Source organism: Mus caroli, unplaced genomic scaffold (genome assembly GCF_978045245.1).
Source record: "Mus caroli unplaced genomic scaffold, Mus_caroli_1 scaffold_12, whole genome shotgun sequence".
NCBI lineage: Eukaryota > Metazoa > Chordata > Mammalia > Rodentia > Muridae > Mus > Mus caroli.
Window position 1 is genome coordinate 91698526 of NW_028227267.1, and position 23274 is coordinate 91721799.

Genomic DNA, 23274 nt, shown 5'->3' on the forward strand with positions numbered 1-23274 from the left:
GCTTTCAATATATCAAGCTCAGGGTTACTTGCAAATCTAACTTGTACATTTTATGGGATGTCCACAAATTTTCAGATCTGAAGTGTCTTCGAAAATGTATTAGCATGATTTTGATGAACTTGTATTAATTATGCACAACTTGTACCTGCATTATATTTTATAACACATTTAATATCTACAAAGTACAACAGAGATTAACTTCTTTAAATGTTGACTATTAGGTGCTAAAGCTATGAAATAATAGACAAAAATGGTTTTCAAATCTAAATTGATTAAAGGAAATACCAGAAACAACTTTTCAATCAGTTTCCTCCTCAAGTCTGTAGAATAACACAGCGTGTCTATGAAATGCTGAGCCAGGCACATAGAAATTGGATTTGGTAGAAAGCGCTGAATCTTTGGTTATGAATACTAATTGTTGTACAAAAGGGAATCATCTCTGCTTAATTTTTCAATTGTCTCTTTCACTTTCCCGCACCTGCTTGCCTCTCCACATCGAGGAGAAGTTAATCACTGAAGAAGTATCTAACCTGTCTCAGCCTGCCTCAAGGCTGAAGACATAGAGATAAATCATTGCTCTAAACCTCAAGTTTCCTTGGATGCTAGGATCAGCAAAAATTCAGAGTGCAAATAACCTTTCTGGACAGATGAAGGATATTATCTATGTTTATAAGTAATCCTTCTACTTTGATGTCGGTTGACCCCTTAAACAGTGGAAGTAATTTTATTAGACCAACTAATGGAGGATAGGAAACAACATGGACTAGGACACATCTAAACCAGAATTGTTTAAGTATATATGCCTCTTGTTCATCTTAGGCAATTCAAATTCTATTTAAACCTAGAACTAGAGATAGTATTTCAAAATGGACTTGAGGTCACTGCATACCTTCATGTGTTCATCTCCTCAATATACAATATGGACTAAGTGAGTAAATATTGTCTTCCTTTAGGTACTATTTCTCTATTTAATTGGTATATTGGAGATAGATGGCCAAGCCTAGTTTTGCAGGCTGCTCGAACCTAGGCTATATACTTAAAATTACAGTTACTCTATATATGAAGCGTATATAAGAATAGTGGCCAATACAAATGAAAAATTGAATAAGAAAGTAAGAATTAAAATACAAATAAAGATTTTTTTGTATTGTATTGCCTGAAGAAAGTAAAATAAAATAGCATTGTCATGGTTACCCTCACAGAGAAAAGCTGTGCTTCTCTCCTACATTGTCCTACATTGTCTTTATTTACTCATGAAATTTTCCTGGTCATTCAAAATTTTGTTGAGTGTGTTCTCTGTTTGTATAAGAAGTTATAGAACAATGGCATACAGTAATGGTAAAGGAATTCAACCATTTCTCACTTAAATTTATCCTCTTGAGCTAATACTGTCCACATTTGTCTGGTCTCTTTAATATATATTTTACTGAATATTCAGTTATCTTCTTATAAATCATAAAGATTCACTTTTAAGTGTATATTTAATCTAAGTTCTGCAAATGGAGTTGTATTTATATAATCTAATATAATTTATTTTATGTTTATATATTACCCTGTCAAGAAACTCTTTGAATATCTTTCAATTTTCTCTTACTTCTATATCTTAACCAATTCAGGAGTTCAATTAATTTATATAAACACTAAAGTACTATTAAGGTTTTAACAACAATAAAAGGAAATTATTGGGACATCAAATAAAAAATGAAAATAACTTTCCTAGAACTATTCTCAGTGTATAAGATCTTAGCTATGTTATCCTAGTACAAAGCATTGAAGGTAATTATTTATAATCATATTTACAAAATTTCTCTCCAGAATGGACAATATTAGAGAGATAGTATGGGAAATTATACCATTGTCATTAGGACTCCAAATAAAGAAATTTTACAAGATCAAGAAACATAACTTTTTAAATAAACTTTATTTAAACTTTAGAATATTTATGGTATAAATGATGGTTTTATTTCTTCAGGGGAATGAATGAGATGAGAGCATTACTGACACTGTGGACATATACAGTTGGGCTTAGCCAAGAGCATTTCCTTCTCTGTTGTAAGTATCACTAGACCTGGAAGCCTCTAACCTCCTTACAATCAAATCTTCCAAATTGACTGATTTAATCCAACTTCTCTCAACTTCTGATTGACCTCCTCCTATATTTGAAAATTATGCTCTAATCTTCTGGGTACCTCTTATTCTCTGGATTATTCTGCTTTCACATTGGTCCAGCTTATTTTCTGTGCAACTTATCTCTGTAAATTTGTCCTTGTAAAATTTCCATACTCACTCATCAAACCCCTCTTCCTTTTTTTCCTCTCATTTTCTTAAGTAGCCCCTCTTTCCTTTCTAGTCCCATGAAAGTTTGGTGCATCCTATCTCTGACTCATTCTGTCAAATCATTCTCTGATCCATCACTTTGTCTGCCTCTGAATTAGACATCTATTTCAAACATGGTTTCTATCTTCTACAAAATAATCTTACCTTCACTGTTAGGATAAAAGGTATGTTCTAAGGGCATGTCTATATTCCATCCAGATCATATTGTAATCCAGGGCAAGTCTACATTTCTGTGATATATGCAAATATATGATATCATATATTATACCAAATAGAAAATTGAATAATAAATATATATTTTATATTCAATTATACATAATATATCCATATATAATATATAACGAATATTTATGCATAATATATATATATATCATATAAACCTAGAACATCTTTAATATGATCCCATGCCAGAGCAGCATGTTGCTTGATTAAAATTCCTCTACATTGTGGCAAGATAGAAGAAATGTCTGTATTTCCTTGAACAGATGGCATTAGATATTACAAGACCATGACCTTTTCTTTTTTGTCCTGCGTTTGATTTATTTTACTGAATAGAGATTTTTTATTTACTATATTCTGATTGAAATTTCTCCTCTCACTACTTGTCTCTTTAGACAAAAAGTAAAACAAAACAAAACAAAAAAAAATTAACAACAAAAAGTCATGTAACAGCAATAAAATAAAAGACTATAAATTTCAAGCAAACATCAAAATATAACAAAAATCATGAAATGAAAAGAGGCTGAAAACAATTGAAATTTTACTGTTGCAGTGTGAAAAAAACACTTCTTAGGGAGATACAACACCACAGACCAACGTATGAATACCTCAGAATCCATCTTTGTGAAGCAATGTGTTCTTTGGTGGTCACATAGAGAAATATGTAAGGAGGGGGTACTTACAGAAGCATAAAAGACTGTTTTATCACCAAATCCTACTCCAACATTTGTGACAGCTCAAAAATCCAGGAACCTGGATCACACTGCAGAGTCTACAGATTCTTCAGCAAGTGGGGGAGTTTCATTCCAGGTATCTTTGTCACTGTAAACTTCTAGGCAGCTCTGTTTCATTAGAGCAGATGGATTTGTCTGAGACAATTCCTTGGAACTCTACTCTGCTGAGTCTGAGGGAGACTTTGATGAGCAGAGTCTGAGTAATCAGACGCAGAACCGGCAATGATGCTTTAGAGTTTGTTTGTTGCTGGACATCTACCTACTGGGTACACAGCCAACTCTTAACAGATTTTTTTTTCCCCCAGTGAGTCTTCCTTGAAGAAATCTAAATTTTCATTTCCAAGTGGCTATTAATTGGAGTTTGCTTCTCTGCTAGTGGGTGGATATCTGTGTCTTCTTCTACTATCAGCTCAAGAACCTCAACTGATAAAGACTCCTGTAGGCCGTGTGCATGAGGCCTTAGTATCTGTGAATTAATGTAAGTTGTGATCATGCTGACTTAGAGGCCTTGATTCTTGGTGCCCTCCATCCTCTCTGATTTTTGCATTCCTTCTTCATCCCTTTCTGTAGTGTTCCCTGAGTCTGAGTGTTTCAAGGTCTTTCACTCTGCATAATGTCTGACTGTAGGCAACTACATTTCTTCCCATTTGCTTCAAGAGTAAGCTTCCCTTATAACTGAGAAGGTTTGATATATATCTGTCTATCTGGGTCTGAGTTACCTCAGAAAGGATGTCTATTTTACTAGTTGTATCCATTTACAATCTTCCCTGGGTGCTTAGCCAGGGTATAACATGATTTATTTAGGTAATACACTTGTCAAAAAGTGGGTGGTAATATATATATATATATATATATATATATATATATATATATATATATATTAATATAAATATATATTAAATTATTTAAAATGACCTAGTTCTGGTGAAATTATTTATATATATATATATATATATATATATATATATACACACACACACACATATATATACTATACATATATTTACATACTATATATTTACATTATATATGTATATATATATACATATATATATTGCATTTCACCAGAATCTCAGTCATTTTAAATAATTTAATATCTAATCCAAAATGAATACAATTAATATAATTAATATTGTGAATTTGCAGTAAGGGAATGAATGAGTATGTCTCTTCTGCTGTACTATATAATCTCACTCTTTTTATGACCTACATAATTCTCAATAAGTTTGATTGTACATTTCTTTTTAGAATTCTTTGTATTTGGGACTCTGAGGTTTTTCTATTTATACTGGAATTGTGTATTTTAAAATTTTAACAAGATCTTGGGGTGGTGGCACACACCTTTAATCCCAGCACTCGGGAGGCAGAGGCAGGCAGATTTCTGAGCTCGAGGCCAGCCTCGTCTGTAAACTGAGTTCCAGGACAGCTAGAACTATACAGAAAAACCATGTCTCAAAAAACAAAAAGAAAACAAAATTAACCCATATAGATCTCATTAGATTTAATGACAGAAAAATAATATGAATACAAATTTTAAAAGTGATGTGAGCAAGGATAAAATAACTGACATTCTATTCATCCGTTGTGAGCTATCGATTATATGAGCACTGGAACCCTCACTTGGGTCCTTTGTAAAAGCTGCAAGCACTCTGTGCTACTGAGTAATGCCTCCAGTCTCTGACCGGATCATTCAAAATAAAGAGAGTAAGTTAGTTTGAAGGTGTGTGTTTATGTCCCTTTGTCAGAACAAGTTCCGGTTTAAAGCACTACATTGAGAGAAGATGGCTGCGAATGCCGCTCCCAGCCAGCAAAGGACAGGCTCCTCATGGCTGGGAGCATGCTTACCACACTCTGTTTCTCACGTGGTTTCTCTTCTAATATGCACTTAATTACCTGTACTACTTGGGAAGAAAACTCCAACTTTAAATAATGCAACATTCAATATTTAGGTTTTCTACCTCTGCTTTATCTTCATCATAATGCCTTCACTTCCTGTACTGCAGTGGAACACTACAAGTGAGTGACACAGAATTTTAATATGGTATAGAAGATTAACAATGCATTTTATTTGACTTTATTGCAGCAGATACATTTGGATATTCCACGTTTTATAATATGGAAGCTTTGAAGGAAAAGTTTTAAGAAAAATCAATCATAAATATTCACACACTTTGTTTATTATTTTTCTAAGCAAAGAGCTACGATTAATCTCTTTCAATTTTGGCTGCATCAGATATGATTTCCACTGAGATTTTTTTCAGTGTTTATGCAAGCTTTGAAGATTGTAGGTGTTGTTTATTGAATGTTATTTATAGTATTTGGTTAGTCATTTGCACGTGCATTTTTACATACTATTCCGGAAATCAAACTACATAACCATGAGTTATCTTTATAGAATGTTCTATGCACTTGATTCCCTATGAGAACGTCATGTAGTGAGACTTTGTATCATGCCAAGTTGAAATATTTGTAAAGTCTCAATTATTTCATTGATGTAAGCAGATTTCTGGCAGCCATCTGTTTAGAGTATACTTATTTCTGTTAATAAATCCATGTGAAAGTGGAATAGTCATTAAGGCAAGGGAGTAGTCACAGCATCTCTAAAATGCTGGAGTTATATATAGATAGTGACACATTCTGTGCCGTGTTAGTTACAGAGGCATGTAACATGCTTAAAATCCATGCTAAAATCAAGTATAACTCTGTATTGTTCACATACAAATATGATTTTAAAGCAACCCAATTACAAAACTTTCTGTAGCTTCAAAGATGTACATAACTGACACTAATTAACCAAAAGTACAATTAAATTTTAACACATTTGTTTATTTTAGTTCTATGAATATCTCCATTTTAGTTGTACTTTCCTTTTCTAGTATTCTAACCTGTCTATAAAATATGCACTTTATTATGTATTCTTTAATAATAATGATATGTTCTATCATTACCTAGTACACTTGATAAATACTTGTATCACCTTGATAAATTTTACACCATTTCAGTGGATTTTTTTGTGTAAGTTACATCTTTAGTAGCTTGAATTTCTAAAATTCTGATCACCCTGAATTTCATTCTCTTTGTTGGTGACTGCCTACAGCTCTGAGGTGATTTCCTACTGAGCCTCTCAAAGAGAATTGTTCATGTTCTCGCTATTCTATATTTAAAGCTAGATCACCTGAAACCTACCTTCCAGATACCATCGGAAATCCATGCAGGCATTTTCATGCTGTATGTTAACAAATAGATACATTTTTACGTTTCTCTTATTAAATATTTTAAGGTGTTCAGAATAACACCAAGAATTATTCAGAAAAATATAGTCAATGAAATAAAATGGCTTCCCCAAGCCTCAGGTGAAAAAAATGATTAAAGGACTGTCATATACCAACCATAATACATGACCAAATTTCAGAAGAGATAATTCTCTCTTTTTTTAATCCATGAATTTATTTATCTACTCACTTTACATCCTGATCCCAACAGGCTGCCCCCAGTTACCATGTCACATAACCTTTCCCAGCAGTACATCTTTCTTTCACCTCCCAGTTAATACCATTCTAACCTGACACCTCAAATCACTGTAGAACTAAGCACATCCTTTCTTACTGAGGTCAGGCAATGCAGCCCAGTTAGGGAAACTGGATCCAAGCTATCAAGTACCTAATTTTCATGCTGGAGAAGATGTCCTCTTCTGGAGGAAGAAAGGTCATAGGAGCCAAAGGTATCAAGAACACCATAGGAACATGGCCCATAGAATCAACTAAGCAGGGCTCATAGGTGCTCACAGAGAAGAAATCAACAATCAGGAGCCTGTAGAGTCTGATCTAGGTCATCTACATGTACTGTAGATGTGTAGTTTTCTGGTTTTCTGTGACTCCTAATAGTAGGAGTGAAGGTGTCTCTGACTCTTTGGCCTGTTCTCAGGATCTTTTACCTGCTACTAGATTAGTTTGTGCAGCTTTGATATGACATTATGCCTAGTTTTATTGTAACTTGCTATGCCATGTTTTATTATTGCTTGCTTGCTTGATTGATTAATTGATTGATTTGCCTGGGAGGCCTGCTCTTTACTGAAAGAAACAACTGTAGAGAGGTAGAACTGGCATGAGGGGAGGGGGCACTGCTGGAGTGGAGTGACTGGAAGGAGTTGAAAAAGGGGAAACTGAAGTTGTGATGTAATATATGAGAGAAAAATAAATAAAGGTAATAAACAGATTTATTGTTTGAGTGAAGAGGGAAGCTAAAGTAACATATGAGGCTCAGATGTTACCCTGGTTTCTGCAAGTCATCCTTACCATGCTTCTGTAAGAAACTCCAGTAACCTATTAAATATCTCACCAAACTACAATTATTGGAATCATTGTATCAGTTTGTGATTCATGAACTATATAGTATGAATGAACATTTATTCATATTTCTCAAGGAAAATGTATTCAATATAATAATGTATTCCTGAGAAATAGGAGGTATTTTAACCTCAGTAAATTTATCTGGGGAGACAAAGCACCTAGGATATTTTGATTGTAGCATCTGCAAATACATGCAAATTTTCATGCCATGTGTGTCAGGATTCTCATTTACCTGGGTATAAGAGAAGGAAATAAATTGAAGATATGAAAAAACAATCTTCACTTTTATGTTTTTTGAAGAATGTGCCTTGATGGAGAAGTGGAATCTATCCAAAAGCTCATCAACGAAAACGTGATAACAAATGTACTCTGTTCACAGACTGAAATGGCATGTCATCTTATTTAACCTTTTAAAATATGGGATGTTGACCCTTGTTGCAGTATGCATGATATAACAGGATATGTACAAATCATATCTCTCATGTTGCATATGAAGTAGTCAATCTCAAAGAAATTGACATGAAGGAATTGAGAATATACTAGTCAAAGAACAGAACATTCCACTGTAAGAACAAGACTAATTATTTTATGCTCACGATAATATCTTATAGTTACTAATAATACATTATATACTTTTAAAATTGCTAACAGATTTTTAACAACCATAACACACAATTAAAAAATATGAGTAGTTTTATTTATCCTTTTATATTCTATCAAAATAATAGGTATTTTTGCCCTGAATATAATTTAAAAAATGAAAAGAATCTTAAGGTTGTAGTATTAATTAAAAAGATATTTTAGTGAAATAGTTTATAAAAGGTAAGAGTCCTGGACAAAGTAATAGGAGAATCCATGAAACATGAAAGCAATGAATGATAGAATGGGCAGATAATAGACTCAAGTTCCAGAACACTGAAAGTACTGAGACCACTCTTGTTTAAATTGCCCAAGCTTCTTTTAGCATACATAAGTATAAATAAAGTAATAATAATCACCATTCGTAAAATCAGTTGCTGAAACCTAATGCTTTATTGTGCTTTTGTTCTGTGCTGTTAGTGTTAAAATGTTTGGTAGTAGAAGTGATCTGGTAATATGAGCATATTAATTGACATAAGGTATATGAAAACAACAAAACTGTAGTTATAGCATTAGTAAAGTAAATTTCACTTACACATGTCAAATTAGTCAGCGACATATGTAGTATTTTACACAAGGATAAAACCAAGTGACAAGGAACGTATCAATGACAGCAAAACTTACTTGTGTGATCGTTGTGTTTATCAACAGAACTTTTGCTTCTGGATAATTAATTTAATTTTATTAAATAAAAAAGAAGTATTGTATGAGTTTCAGTATTTTCTATGTCTGATAAAGATTTATCTCCTTGCTCAATCCACTTCAGAAAAATTTCTTCTTACAGTCGATGAGTAAAAAACAAAGAGACCCACAACTTGACACTGAGCAGAGGGAGGCAGACTTCAGTGCCCTTAGCCTTAAAAGGGATGTCTTTGTAAAACTCCTCCTCTCAAGGCTCAGAGAGATGTGTCGAAAAGGAAGTAGAAAGGTTATAAGAACAGAAGTGATTCCATGGAAACAGTGTCATCCAAGAGTAAGAATGCTGATGCCCATATGAACTCGGAGTCTCTGACAGTATGCATAAGGTCTGCTTTCCTCAGTCTCCAATCCCAGGTTTCTTTTTGCAAGCCTTTCTCAGGGTTCAGCCCATTTAACTGCATCTATATAAATACGGCAGAATGAAACTTAGAACTACCCTAACTGTGTGGAGAATATTAAGATGGATAGACTTTTAGTTTGGTTAATTTTGATGTGTGTGGTGTTCTTCAGATAATGTATAATAAATTTGTGTAAAAAATGCAATATTATGAAGTTATTATGAGAGTATTAAAATATTTTAAATTAAGCTAGAATATATATACATATACATATATACTCAATAAAACATGAATACAATGGTTTAATAATTCATTTTTTTCTGATCACATACTTCAATTATTTTGATAATTTTAATGTTATTAAGAGTGTAGAATCTGCATATTATATTTTTACAATCATCAATACACAATTCAAGAGACATGCAATTAGTTTAAATATGTTGAATTATTAAACAATAAAATTGAACAATGAAAAAATTTTAAATGTTTTAACATATACTTCCCTATATTTTGGTTGGTAGGTAATTACCATTCTTCTCTTTTGTATTCACATTTTCTTATAATCTTATTTGATTTTCATCGTATTTCTCTGAATATTGAAGTGTGACAGATTTTCATTACTGTTAACGCTTGCCAGTACTTTCTATATTTCATAATACAATAACATGATCAAAGCTTACTGTATTTTCTAACAATTTGTGCCCATATCCTAACTTAACAAAATTATCACTATCATTTCAAACTGTATAAAATATTAAGTTTTTCTTCTTTATCAAAGACAGAGAACTTAAAATTTTCACTATGGAAACAATTATTTTTCCTTATGGAAAGATGATTTCTTATATAATATTCTAGTCATTTTGAAACATTATTAAAATCTTGAATGCCTTTCTTCATTTACTCTTACTGGCTTAAAAATGGCTACATAGTTAAACAATACTGAGGAGCAGAATAAAACACTGCACTTAATTATTCAGTAGATATTTATGGAATGCTATTATGTGTCAGCAATGTGATAGGCATGAAGAAAAAGCCAAGGAAGAGAAAGTCATGCTCTTTGCCCTTGGCATGTACTCCATTGCTCAGGAGGGGAAATGCAATCCTTTGTATTGAGCAAAAAAAAAAAAGGCAAAAGAAAAAACATTTCAACATCAAGGACAAGACTTCTAAATAAGTAAGGTTAACATTGTTACAAATAAATGTTTATATAACTTCATAAAGTATCAGTGTCTTGGAAATAAGTAACTATAGTCACAAACAGCTAAACAAGTGCTTACCAGAAAGATTCAGAAGCCGGGCGTGGTGGCGCACGCCTTTAATCCCAGCACTCGGGAGGCAGAGGCAGGCGGATTTCTGAGTTCGAGGCCAGCCTGGTCTACAAAGTGAGTGCCAGGACAGCCAGGGCTATACAGAGAAACCCTGTCTCAAAAAACCAAAAAAAAAAAAAAAAAAAAGATTCAGACTGTTTGGAAGGAGGTCAACGGAAATAGCCAGAATCAGCAGAGATGTATATTTTGAAACAATACACAGATAAACTATTTAACTATCCAAATGTGTGCATAGAAGGATAGAGCATTCCAAGAGGCCTAGTGTTTGCCATCACATTTGCTGCACATCACATGACTTAAATGCCTCATTGCTACACACGTTGTAACAACATTACATTGAATAGAAGTCAGATAGATTATTAGCTTCAGTTTTAAACTGAATGGCTAAAATTATGATGAGTGAATCCTTATGCTGCATTTATTTATAAACTTTGAAACATATACAATGCATACACATTCACTATAGTTGCTTATATATTCTTTGAGTTAGTAAATTCATAAATTTAAATGAATATTTCATTTCTACATTTATTTCTCAATTTTGTCTATAAAAAGACACTAATGTTTCATTCTTCTTGCAATAGTAATAAATTATAATTGAGAAACTTTTAAATTTTATAAAATAGGCTCATAATTCCAAGAGAGCATAGAGTCACAGTTAGGAACAGAGTTAAGAATGTTGCAGATTTTCTGAGTTAATCGTTGTTGAATTATCTAATACATAAGATATTTCAACACTAAACTAAGAGTAATTAATCTAAATTTGGAGAAGATAGTTTGGAAAGTGAAGACAGGTTTTAAATGATTATTACATTTTAGAAATCACTAATGTGTACATGTTAGAAAAATGAGTTCATGAAAAACCTACATCTAACTAAACAAAAGCAGGAACATTTTTCATTATATATATGCATATATAATTTTTCCATTCCTAGAGTATTCATGCAAAACCATTTTCTGGAAATGCTGCCAGTAATTTTCATTTTTAAGTAGTAATCATCCTTTAAGAATGCCTACCATGTAGAGACATTTTGTTTCAAGTCTGATATCTGACTTTGATCCTTTAGACTCACAGGGAAGAAGAATATCAACTCTCACCCATCATATGAATATTTTTGCTGTCTATCTTTTGTTCAGATGGCCAGGTTTATAATGGGAATGACTAATCCAGAATAAAGAGATAAATCAGAAGCATGTCAGCTTCCACAGAATATTAAAAGATCAACTCTTGTGAAAGTTCCTTAGAGAAGTTCTGTGAATATGTGGAAATAGAGGGAAATAGAGTTCTAATGAATCACTAATAAAATGTGGTTTGGTAAAATATCAGAAGGATATTGGGAGGGAAAAAACAAATGACAAAAGATTATAAAGGGACAATACATGTTTTGATATGTACGGCTTTGAACAACAGTAATGATAGCAATATAATGTAACCATAGTGTCTTTTATTGTTATTAAAATTTTAGAGCATTGACTGTCTAATTGAAACATGATGAAACAACACAACCTTGACAAAATTTTAAAGGAAGAAGTTGAGTAGTGGAATACTTTAATACTTAGAAGCCATAGAAATTAAAATATAACTACTATATGATATCTTGTTTCATGACTACATATATGTTCAAATATGTTTAATTCCTATTATATACTTAAGTACTATATCCTTATAATTAGTAAATACTTATTTAATGAGATTTTTCTTTTTTTTCTTTTTTTAAATTAGGTATTTTCCTCAATTACATTTCCAATGCTATCCAAAAAGTCCCCAATACACTCCCCCCCCAGTCCCCCACCCACCCACCCCCACCCCTTAGCCCTGGCATTCCCCTGTACTGGGGCATATAAAGTTGCCAAGTCCAATGGGCCTCTCTTTCCAGTGACGGCCGACTAGGCCATCTTTTGATACAAATGCAGCTAGAGTCAAGAGCTCTGGGGTACTGGTTAGTTCATAATAATGTTCCACCTATGGGGTTGCAGTTCCCTTTAGCTCCTTGGGTACTTTCTCTAGCTCCTCCATTGGGGGCCCTGTGATCCATCCAATAGCTGACTGTGAGCATCCACTTCTGTGTTTGCTAGGCCCCGGCATTGTCTCACAAGAGACAGCTATATCTGGGTCCTTTCAGCAAAATCTTGCTAGTGTATGCAATGGTGTCAGTGTTTGGAAGCTGATTATGGGATGGATCCCTGGATATGGCAGTCTTTAGATGGTCCATCCTTTCTTCACAGCTCCAAACTTTATCTCTGTAACTCTTTCCATGGGTGTTTTGTTCCCAATTCCAAGAAGGGGCACAGTGTCCACGCTTTGGTCTTCACTTATATTGTGTGGTGCCTAGTTACAGCATAATCCATAGCAATAGCAATTCCTAGGTTGCGGTGCCTCTTTCTTTTGAGGGGATTGGTAGACTTGACTATAGTCCTTATCTCTCCAGTTGTTCCTGCGACAGTGACAGAGGACGTCTTCACAAGCTCTTGAAGCACATACAGTAAATGTTCTCCACTTTCAATTTATGTTACTGTTAACATGTGTTGTTGACTTTATAAAACTTTAAAAACTCATTACTGAAGTGTCTGTCTCATGATTAAGATCTTCTCTAGTTGTTTTGACACAATCTCCATTTTCCATAGTAAGGATAAAGTGGAGGGAGAGTTTATATAAGTCTGTAAATAAAACTGTACAGTCTGGTACATCCCTCCTGAGTTCCACACAAAGGAGCCTATCTGATACATCTTGCTTATTACCATAGAATGCTAATTTCAAGATAAAATTCCTTGTGTTTTTCTTAGGAAAAAAATGCTTATGTGTAACACCTACATAAAGTTTCAAGTCTTTGCTCTGTACACTCTTGGCATTGAACCACCTTATATTCAAATCCTTGTCTTTATATATACCAGAATTGCTATAAAAGGAAATTCAAAGCTTCTAAGTATGTTGTTTAAATAAAGATTAGTGTAGCTACTTATTGTCATTCATTGTTTGCTAGATTCATGGGCTTCTCAATAGAATTGAAAAACCATATATATTTTTAACTTGAATGAATATGTGAATACACACACACACACACACATACACACACACACACACACACACATATATATATATATATATATATGTATATATATATACATATATACTTATATATATTTATTGTAACTTATATGGCACATATGAGATTATATATTACCCTCTATTAGCCTTCATTATTTAGACAGTGACAGCTCAGTTGACTTTTCCTGTGCCAGAGCTACACTTATGCTTTTAATAAGTTCATAAACATTCTATACTAGAGATAATCACTATATGTCGTGAAATTAGAGAAGCCCAGGACTCATAATAGCGTGGTTATGCTTACCACATCTGTAGAAAAATACAGTTGCATTAGCCTGATGCAACTTACTGAAGGGTAAAATGAATGAATGATTATAAGCTGGCCTTATGCCTTTTTACAGTGATGTTGCCTAAGGATCTGTGAGCAAGACCAGTAAACATTTATCTAGTGAAGATTCTAAAGGAAGTACTGAAGGATTATTAAAAATTGTACTTTGCTCTTCCTATCTCACTGAGAATTTAATCTTTCTTGAATATTGGCTGTAGTAAATATATATACTCTGATAAAAGAGAGCCTATTATTATTATAGTTTCAAAATAATCTTTTTTGTTGTTTTTTCCAGACAGTGTTTCTCTGTATAGCCCTGGCTGTCCTGGAATTCACTTTGTAGACCAGGCTAGCCTCAAACTCAGAAATCCGCCTGCTTCTGCCTCCCGAGTACTGGGATTAAAGGTGTGCACCACCATGCCTGGCTCAAAATAATTTTTAACTAATGTGTAGGTCACTTCGATTTGACATTGAGCAGAAACCATATCAGGTGATATTTTTCGCATGACAAATGTTCTTTGCTGAATATTAAAATGTACGCAGACTTAATACTTTGCTAATCTCCTAAACTCATACCTGTGTGTATTTATTGCATAAAATTAACAGTAGAACACTAACTTAATCCTCTGCTTGTTGTAAATTTTCTTCATTGCACTCTGTGATGGCTACTTAGAGAAGTTTTTCTGTCATGCATGCATTCACATAAAATGCTAGCTTTAATGAAACACTAGCTTGTGACTTTTAATAAATGTTTGATTGCTTACTTAAATAAGATTACTGTAATTTTATTATTTATTATTTATTTTAATTTCTGATGTGTGTGAGGATTATGCCAAGACATTTCCTAGGAAGACACAATGTATCTGTCTACTTTTTCCAGACAGGGAGATCATGACAGACACAAGAACAGAAACAACCAAGGTTTATTGTCAATAAGTTTACAGAAATGCAGGTTAAAGATTACTTACAAATTAAAAAAGATAACTCAGAGATACTACATCACCAAATTCTATCAAACACATGTAACAGATTACAAAATATGGGAATGTGGAGCATACAGTACATCCTAGAGCCAGCTCAACAGGTTGGAAAATACACTTTCAAAGTGATTCATTCAAAGTGACTCAGTTTATCTAATCTCTTTTCTAGAATCTCTGCTTGTGACAGAGTCTTCTTTGCAGCTTGAGTGACTTCCCTGCTTTTTATTCTATATTCCAGGGAAGGAGAAGTCTAGTAAATCTGGTCAATTTCAGGGACTTCCTGAAGCTTTTTTATTGTTTATGTTCTGTTTTAAAAATCATCCTACTAGGATAGAATATTTCATTTTTTATGAAACTACTACATATCCAGAGTTGAGTATTTTCCAACATGCATACCTCTGTGTGAATGGCACAGACAAATGTCAGATGTTTTCTTCCATCTTTCTCAGTTGCTATTTAACTTATTATTTTAGACAAAATATGTCACTATAGTTTGCCTTAGCATATTCAAGCAGATTATGGATCAATGGGTTTCAAGAATCCTTATGTCTATGTTCAGTACAGGAATTATACTCACATGATGGTACATATTGTAGAGGAATTTTAATCCAGAAAGATGTCTACTCTTATCGGAATACATATATGTCTTTAGCACACACATTTAATCCCAAATAATGTAGATAAGATTAGTTTATAGAAAGATAAGTTGTGTTTGAAAGTGACATCTAATCGAGGGACAGACAAAGTGATGAATCAGAGAAAGATTTGATAGAATGAGTCATAGATGGTACAAACCCAGCTCTCAGAACAATATCACAGGATAGAAAAGCCATTAAAGAGGAGTCCAGGGAGAGGGTCAGTTAGTTCTTTTGAGCCAGTTGAGTTGAGTTAAGTCAGTTAGCACAAAAAGCATTGAGTTACTTCAGTTCAGTCAGTTTAGTTGAGTACAGTTGAGTGTAGTTGGGCATCATTGTAGTGAGAGTGTTGTGTAGAGGAGTTGAGTTCATCAACTGCATGTGTTTCCATGCAGAGGCAGTTAAAGAAAGAGAATAAGAAGGAGTCAGAAGATTAGAACAAATTGCAAGGTCTAGTTTTTCAGTCAATCAGAAGAATTTAGTGAGAAGCTACGAGAAGTTGGATCGAATCAATCAGTTTAGGGAAGAGTTTGAGCCAAAAAATTGAAGTGGACCAGCTAGCCAGAATTTGAAAAGAACTAGAAAGGGTAAGCTTATTTTTAACAGTAATTCTCTAAGGAAACAATTACATCAGGCACATAAAGTAACATTTAAAACATACTTGATTATTTATGTGTTAGCTGGTACTTCAATCCATTTCTTCATGCTTTTTTTTTATTTTCTAATTTTTAAAATATTATTGGGTATTTCTTTCATTTACATTTCCAATGCTTTCCCATAAGTCCCCCACACCCACTCCCACCTCTTAGCCCTGGCATTCCCCTGTACTGAGGCATATAAAGTCTGCACAACGAATGGGCCTCTCTTTCCACTGATGGCCAACCAGGCCATCTTCTGATACATATGCAGTTAGAGACACGAGCTCTGGGTGGGCTGGGGGGCGGTACTGGTTAGTTCAATCCATCAACGTAATCCATTATATAAACAAACTCAAAGACAAAAAACACAAGTTCATCTTGTTAGTTGAGTAAAAAGCATTTGACAAAATCCAACAACCATTCATGATAAAAGTCTTGGAAAGATCAGGAATTCAAGGCCCATACTTAAACATGATAAAAGCAATCTACAGCAAACCAGTAGCCAACATCAAAGTAAATGGTGAGAAGCTGGAAGCAAAATCAGGGACTAGACAAGGCTATCCACTCTCCCCATACCTATTCAACATTGTACTTGAAGTCCTAGCCAGAGCAATTCAACAACAAAAGGAGATCAAGGGGATACAAATTGGAAAGGAAGCAGTCAAAGTATCACTTTTTGCAGATGATATGATATTATATATAAGTGACCCTAAATATTCCACCAGAGAACCCCTAAACCTGATAAACATGTTCAATGAAGTATCTGGATATAAAATTAACTCAAACAAGTCAATGGCCTTTCTTCCTGCTTTCAAAGAAGGCAGTTTACTAACTGATCTATTACCCTTACCTCACCTCATGATACAGCTGATTTTATGCATCTCCTGCAGTATTTTGGTAAGATCAAAATTCTAAGCATTGGTAATAATAAAACAATTAAAAATTAGGTTCCAGCTGAAAATTCTATGTAGGATATTAAAAGACAGTGTCATGTAAATATCCAGATAATACTTACACACACACATACATACTGTAATATATTAAAGATTATACTATTTGACAATAGAATATTTCATTTTAATAAAAAAACATTTACTCAGTTTTAATGAAACTCTCAGAAATATGGAGGCATACATACTTTTAAGATATGGACAATTATTGATTTAATAAAATTTGGGCAGGGACACAGGAAACTAATGATCAATTCATCAACAATAATAGGAAAGCAAGATGTGCAAATTTACAAATGTGCACACACAACATATGAATACTTCAGAGATACGATACTGAGTGGGTACAATGTTATTTCTTTTAGAAATTTGAGGCAAGAAAACATTGGGAGTGTCTAATATCACTATTTTAATGTGAAATATATACACCATTCTATAACTGAGAATTTATTTCTTATCTTGAACTTAAATCTGAGTTAGATAAAATGGAAACTTTCAAACTTGTGGTTTATAAAAATGATATTGCTACTATTACAATCTACTATTTCAATTTATTATAGCACTCTACAATCTAATTAATAAATTGTCAATTAGTAAAACTAAAACAAATTACAGTCAGGACAAAAATCTATTGAAATGTTGAACTATGTTTATACTACTCTGGCACTTCTTCCTCAAAATTATGAACCTAGGTATCACAGTTGTGAGAAAAATGCTCTATCTCATTCCTAATGAAGAGGATAGAATATAATAGACATAATAGCACATGACCTTCCTTTTTAGTCACAAATACAATGAAGTATCATATGTATTTTTTCACAAGAACTACGCCAGAAATTTTAAATATACTCAGTAAGTTTGATAGCTTTCTATGTAGAGAGAAAATTTGTTGAGGACATATAATGGACATACTTTAATGACATTTTTCTCATGTTAGTGTATATTCATAAAGCAACATGATTTTCTTCTAAGGGATCCTGATACATACATTCTAGAAATCAATTTTAATTGGTAAATGACTAATTTTAAAATTGGTAGTATCAAATCTGATAGCCATAATATCTGTGGAGTGCAGAGATGAAAATGAAGAAGTCATGCAGTTTTCTGCTTTGGACATTGCATTTCACTTTTTTTATACCAATAGATAAATGAAACAGCAGTCATGTCCTTTCATACTTTTACATAGGTCAAAGATTAATACAAGTATATTTTGAGGATTGTGTTGGACTAAAGGATCATTTCATCCCTTTATGTGAAAATGAGATTATATGATAAATATATTGAGTGTGCATACCTGAACAATACAAGCTGAGAGTTGTGTGTTTTCTCTTTCATTGCAAAGGCATAATTGAAATTGACATATATGGATGGTATTGAAACTCCTGCATAAGATACACACCTTTAAGAATAGATGTTACCTTAATATAAGTAAGGGCTTTAAAATTATCTTTCATCACTACCCAATGAAGATATTATATCTTGATAAAAACACAATCCAGAAACATATTAGAGATTGTGATATTGCTAAGACCCCCAAATGAAATCAAATAAATTAATTTACTAAAATAAAAAGAGTGGTCTCTGTCAAAACTTTTTTACTGTATTAAACTGATTTACAGAGCCTACAAATATTTAGTAAAATATACTTAACTAATTCTATATAAAAAAGTAAGAGTGAGCTAGGTTGTCCTTTATGATAAGTACCTTTGCCAAATTTGATCATTTAGTTTCTGATTCATTATATATGAGAACTGACTTTAAAAGTATATCTTATTTTGTCACTGATCAGAAGAATTTTTAGAAGCAGCATTTAGATGAATTAAGAAATGTGCACATACAATATGAATTTATGGCTGTTGAGGATTCATTGCAAAGCTGAATATATCAAATCATGTGCTTTACTGTATCACAATGTTACACACCAACTATATATTGCAATGACAGCTAATATTTTCCAAGTTTTTTAATAGAATGTCTCATTCATGTGGAGGTTCTAAAGATCATCTCAATAAATTCACTCATTGATGACAAACTGGCAACTCTAATTTAACAAGGATTGTTAAGTTCCTTATATATCTAAGACCATAATGTTCTGAGAAGTAAATATCAATAAAATTTTGTGGTATCCACTGTGCAGTGAAAAGATATATTTCTATGTAAAGTTGAGACTTACTTTACGCTTCCTACTGTACATGCAGATAAGGAAGGAAACACCATACTTGGCCATTCCCACAGGGTTCTGAAAACAGTTTCTCTCTCAGCTAGGGAGCAGGAAATTTTTAATTAAAATTTTAGTAAACATTTTATTAAAATACCATATTTATCTGTAAATATAAAATTAGGTATCATGTGAGTCTAAAATTAAGAACCTAATCAGTTATCCATAAAACAACAGGAAGAACAACAGAAAGCTTCAGGAAATTGAAAACTGGGAAATGAAGAGCTGGAAAGAAGCAAAGCCAGGGCTATTTCTTGCAGAGGAAACAGTGTGAACGGAGGCACCATGTTGAGAGCAATGTGGCATGTGTAGCTGGTTCCTACAGTGTACAGCATGGGGATAGTAAACATGGAAGCAGATTCCAGTCAATTAGCAAAAGAGATGTGATGGAGGACCATGTTATTAAGAAGTTGTGATTGCAAGGATACATAAAGCTATGTGGACTGTAATTTAAATAATTTTTCATTGTGATAGTAAATAACGATGGCATAAAAAGTGGTTGATTATGTCTACTGGAATGAAAACTATGATTTATGAAATAAGTTAATGTGAACTATCACCCCTCACTATGTGGATTAAGATGAAAAAAATTGTTTGATGGAAACTAGACATTAAAATAGCAGCAGCAGTAACTTTCCAATTGAATATTCCACACACAAGGTGAAGGAGAGTTATAGTTATTGAAAATGGGTGAGTTTTATTAGTGTTTTTTTTTTCCTTAGGGTCTCAAGTATTATGTTTGATTATCTGTGAAGCTAGATAAGTGTATTTGTTGAAATCTTAATATAAAGGTGACTAAAGTAAAAGGATTATCATATGCAGTTTAAGAAATTTGTCCCCCAGGACAAATGTTATTCAGTAAATATAAAAACAATTATTTGGTATGCAGAATTAATGTTATGTGCAAATATAAAAATAGAATATTAATTTATATATGTCTGTGTTGTGTTGTGAGGGGGTGGGTGTGGGGGTAGGTGTATATGTGTGTGAAATGAAAGGAACAAGGTGGGTGGGTGCAATGGCTCGTTTTGGTCGTCAACTTCACTACATCTGGAATTATCTGAGGCACAAGCAGCTGAATTCACCTGTTTTGGAATTTCCTTAATTAAATCACTTAAAGTGAGAAGACTTGTTATTAATCCATTCCTTAGGTGGCAGCCTATATAAAGGACATGGAAGAAAGAATCTTTTTGTCTTTGCCTTCTTGATCTGCCTCTCACTTGCAAGTCCATTCCTCTACTGTCATTAGACCCTACATTGTAAGGATTCTGGTGTATAGTGAAGAACAAGTGTGATAACCAAGATCATAGCCGGAACAACTGCTTGATTCTTAGACGTTCCACTGTTAGAAAAGCTCATCCAAAAGCTGTAAGTTATATATGTGAATATATATAGACACATATATATTCATAATATGATTTAAAATATATGAAAATATAATATAATTTATAATATCATAATATTATGATTTTAAAATATAAAATTTTTGAGGTTTGCAGGCAAATAGATGGAATTAGAAAATATCCTGAGTGAGGTAACTCAGACCCAAAAGGACATGCATTGTGTGTACTCACTAATAAGTGGATGTTAGCCCCCAAAAGTGCCTAATGCCCAAGATAATGCCCACAGAAATGAAAAAGTTCAACTAGCTGAAGGGCCCAAGTAAGGATGCCTCCATACCACTTGGGAGGAAGAAGAAAGCAACCACAAGGGGGAGGGAGGGAGAGACCTAGGAGGCAAAGGGGATGAGGGGGCAGAGACGGGAATATGATTGGGAGGGGGGAAAAGGACTGGAGTCCATGAGGGCCAGCAGAAAGAAGGAAACTTGCAATCTTGTAAGGCAGGAGGCTGGGAATACCCTCCAGAACATACCAGAGACATAGGAATTGAGAGTAGCTCAGGACTCAAAGAGAGAGATCTTAGATGAAATGTCCTACATTAAGGAAAGGGAACTTGTAGAGCCCACCTTCAGCAGAAAGACAGGGCATCAAGTGAGGGAGAGGGTTGCCATCCCATAGTCAAAACTCTGACCCATAATTGTTCCTGCCTGAAAGAACTGTAGGGATAGAAATGGAGTAGCAGAGGACTGTCAAGTCTGGGTTTAGTCAGAGAAGATGCACCTAACCCTCAAGAGACTGGAGGCCTCAGGGTATTGAGAGGTCTGGTGGAGTGAAGGGGTGGGGACATCCTCATGGAGACAGGGGGCAGGCAGGAGGTATGGAATGTGGAACCGTCGGAGGGTGAACTTGGAGGGGAATAAAAACTGGAGTTTAAAATAAAAATAAATAAATAATAAAAAATTAAATATACCATTTTAATTTTCTCTGTCTTCCTTTCTTCCTTCCAAGCCCTTCCATATACACCTTCTTGCTTTCTTCAAAATATCACTTCATTTTCATTGTATTTTTATGAATATATGTGTATTTACATACTTAATATGCTCCTAAATATCAATTCTAAGTCTGTATAATATTAGTTGGATGTATATTTCCATAGGTTACCCTCCGATATTTGAAAATCAATTGCTGTGTTCATCCTTAGAATGGAATATTTCTCCCACTCTCATTATTTATTGGTTGCCAACAGTTGTTTGTATAGATCTGAAGCCCTTATGTCTGTCCTTTTTAGCATGTCAATGGTTGTCCTTGTTCAAGTCAAGCTAAGAAAGTCTTGTTGGTAAAGTTTTGTACATTCTATATTTCTAGAAGATACAATATTACTCTAAACTGTCTTATTCTCTGGCTGTTACTCTTCTATTTCTTCTTTACAGTGTATCTTGAGCCTAGGTGAAGAGTCCTGTTGTTTATGTGTCAGTTGTGCCTGACTTCCAACACTCTATATTTTGATTTTTTTGTAATGTGTTTTTATAATGGTCTCTGCCTTTTGGGAAATAAAGTGTTCTCCATGAGAGTTTAGGCCTATAGTTATCTGTGTATATAAAGACATATTGAGAATGTAATTATTAATGTTCACATCTGCCCTGAAAACGGTCTATCCAAGGGACATCATATAACAAAAAAAAAAAAAAAAAAAAAAAAACCAATGACAGGTGCCAATCAGGCAAAGGCTTCTTTTTGTGGTTTTGGTCAGTGTTGCCCAAGATATGCATAGTATTGATACTGTTCTCAGATACATATCTCTATTGACGAAGACACTATCAGCTGTAAGACCCAGATGCCCTAGAGCTATTTCTGAAAGCCTTCAGAACAAACTTTCATTGTACATGAAGGTGCCATGCAAGTTTTCAAATGAGAGAAAAAATTAACAGTCCTATCCAGGTGTGAAACGTATGAACAACAATGACAAATATGGAATTCAAAGTAGCCATAAGCCAACATGCTTATTTTGATAGTAACCAACAGTGTTTTAGTTAAACCAAAAGCCACTCAATAAAAAAGTAGTTGTAGCTAAATACCTACTGATTCTTCATGGCTAGTGAAATCCTTTTTTTTTTTAATTAGATATATTTTTATTTACATTTTAAATGTTTTCTCTTTCCTTCAAAAACCCCCTGTTCCATCCCTCCTCCCAACCCAACCATTCCCAGTTCCCTATCCTGACATTAGCCTACACTGGGGCATTGAGCCTTCACAAGACCAAGAGCCTCTCCTCCCACTGATGTCCAACAAGGCCATCCTTTGCTACATTGAATTATAACCTTGTACTGTCACTTCACATAAAGAAATCATTCTCTAGTAGGACTTGTAAACCTTTTCACAGCAGTTAATGTAATCAGTGACTATTCCCCCCCAATAATTTAAAAAGCCATATATCACTATTCTATCACTATTCTGGATATCCTTGAACTATGTATTTGGCAAAAACATATATTGTTC